Source organism: Mesoplodon densirostris, chromosome 18, assembly GCF_025265405.1.
Source record: "Mesoplodon densirostris isolate mMesDen1 chromosome 18, mMesDen1 primary haplotype, whole genome shotgun sequence".
Taxonomy (NCBI): domain Eukaryota; kingdom Metazoa; phylum Chordata; class Mammalia; order Artiodactyla; family Ziphiidae; genus Mesoplodon; species Mesoplodon densirostris.
In genome coordinates this window covers 6,260,564-6,263,320 of record NC_082678.1, presented here as the reverse complement: position 1 = coordinate 6,263,320, position 2,757 = coordinate 6,260,564, and positions in this window count along the sequence as shown.

Genomic DNA, 2,757 nt, shown 5'->3' with positions numbered 1-2,757 from the left:
GGCTTTATTCTGAAGCCTTATTTCTGTCTCTCCACCCCACCCAGGCTTCTCCACCCCTTTGCAGTCAAACAACCTACTGAAGCCAGGAGAAAGGAAGGGGTTAAGCCAGGCTTAGGTCTGGAAGTGTGTGTTGCCTTGTGTGGGGTGTGTGAAGTGGGCAGGGGAAGATGGGAGGTGGGAGGGGAAGATGAGAGGTGGGAGAGGAAGGAAGAGAAACCCTGGAGGGGGCAGCAGCCTAGGACTGGGAGCTCTTTTCCTCCCAAGCTGGGGGCTGGCTGCTGCATGGCGCGGCAGGGTGGCAAGCAGGTGGGTGGGGCACAGGGAAGGTAGGGAGAAAGAAGTTGGGGAGTAGGGGAGACAAAGCACAGGGCAGTGGCCAGGGCATGTGGATGGTGACTGGCTGGGGATGTTGATGTCTCCCTGGCCCCTTCCAGGAAGACTTGGATGGCACAAGCCTCAGAAGTGAGACCGTTTGGCCATCATGCCTTTCTCTGGTGGAGAAAGTGGTCAAGGATGGACCTACCTCCATGCAGCCCATCCTGAGGGCTAGCTTTGGGGATATAAAGGTTTTTTGAGCGGGGGACCCTTTCCTGAACAATCACCCCTCCAACACCAAAACACACAGAGTGGCTAAGATGACCTGTTTACACTTGGCCCTCTGGAAGCCCTTTGAGGGTTGGGGTCATTTTGATTTTCCGCGTCACCAGGGTCCTACCCAGTGTCTAGCATACAGTTGGTGCTCAATACTTGTGTTTTTAAAAAAAATAAATTTATTTATTTTTGGCCATGTTGGGTCTTCATTGCTGCTCACGGGCTTTCTCTAGTTGCGGCGATCGGGGGCTACGCTTCATTGTGCTGCGCGGGCTACTCATTGCGGTGGCTTCTTTTGTTGTGGAGCACGGGATCTAGGAGTGAGGGCTTCAGTAGTTGCAGCACGCGGGCTCAGCAGCTGTAGCTCACGGGCTCTAGAGCGCAGGCTCAGTAGTTATGGTGCACGGGCTTAGTTGCTCTGCAGCATGTGGGTTCCTCCAGACCAGGGCTCGAACCCGAGTCCCCTGCATTGGCAGGTGGATTCTTAACCACTGCGCCACCAGGGAAGCCCAATACTTGTGTTAATAAATGAATATCTGTAAGACCCTTGGCACACTGTACAGCAGGCATTCATTTCATCAACCACAGAAAGACCCTTGTCTTCTCAACCCGCCTACTGGGAAGTTCTTTCTTTTTTAAAAAAAATTTATTTATTTTATTTATTTATTTTTGGCTGCGTTGGGTCTTCGTTGCTGCACGCGGGCTTTCTCTAGTTGTGGCGAGTGGGGGCTACTCTTCGTTGTGGTGCGCGGGCTTCTCATTGTGGTGGCTTCTCTTGTTGCGGAGCATGGACTCTAGGCATGTGGGCTTCAACAGCTGTGGCTCGCGGGCTCTAGAGCGCAGGCTCAGTAGTTGTGGTGCACGGGCTTAGTTGCTCTGCGGCATGTGGGATCTTCCCGGACCGGGGCACGAACCCGTGTCCCCTGCATCGGCAGCCGGACTCGCAACCACTGCGCCACCAGGGGAGCCCAGGGAAGTTCTTTCTGATAACTAACCCAGACTCTTCCACTACTGAGGAGCCTGCCGCCCCATTTCTTTTATGCCAGGGTTGATGTCCTTTAGATCTGCTGCCTGGCTTTTTCCAAACCCACCAATACTTTCTCTTTGACACACATCGTGGCTCTTCTGTCTCTCCCCAGAATATTCATTTTTGCCTTTTCCCCAGCCCCTCCCCACTGCTTTGACATTTTATGTCTATGCTATTATTCCACCAGGAGAGCATGTGGTTTGGTGGACCTTGAAGTTAGAAAAGGGTTCTAGTTTAGGATGTGCCATTTTCTAGTTTTGTCATCTCTCTGAAGCAGTTTCCTCATCTTTGAAATGAGGACCATTTTGTTGCCCTAACAATTTTTCAGAATTGTCATGAGAATTTTTTTTAAAACCCATCATTAATTTAACTTTAAGCTTTAGCAGTTGTCCAAGTGACTTCACAAAACTTCCTTCACCCCCATGAGAGAGAGATGTAGCTCATAAACCCATTTTACAGGTGTGGAGAAACAGGGTGAAAGACAAGTAATTTGCCTAAGATCATATAGCTACTAAGTAGCAGAACCCGAATCCAGGACTTCTAATTGTAAAGCTCATGAGCACTCCATCTTTGGGGGAAAAAAATCCCAACCCAGAAAAAAAAGCCTATGAAATGCTATACTAATATGTTATTACCACTTTGCGGCAAGGGTGAATAAGCCCAAAGAAGCATCATGCCTGACGCTCAGTTGGCTGGCCAGTGAAGGCGTCTGTCCTTTCCCATAGCCCCTCCTGACTCACCTGTTGGACAGGTAGGGGGAAGGGGAGAGTAATCATTCTTACCTGCTCGGAGGTAGGGTGGGACAAGACACACCCCATCCCTTCCATTGGTTCTTTCCTTAGTCTTACTGACAGTTCCTTGCCCAATCAGGAGGAAGTAACCTTCAATCTGCCAATAGGTGAGGAGTTAGGATGGAATCTCAAGTTGGAAAACGTCCCTAGGGCCGAGTGGCAGTCCCTGGGGCCAATGGCCAGCGGATAAACAGAGGAGGCGGTGAAAGGGGACTGGGCGCGAGGCTCCGCCTCTCCATAGGACAGTCAGGCCAGGCAGCCAGTAAGCCCACATCAGCGGGTGGGCGTCTCCCTCAGGGGCGGAGCTTCGAGGGGGCGAGAGGCGTGGCTTGGCTGTCAGGTCCTTTC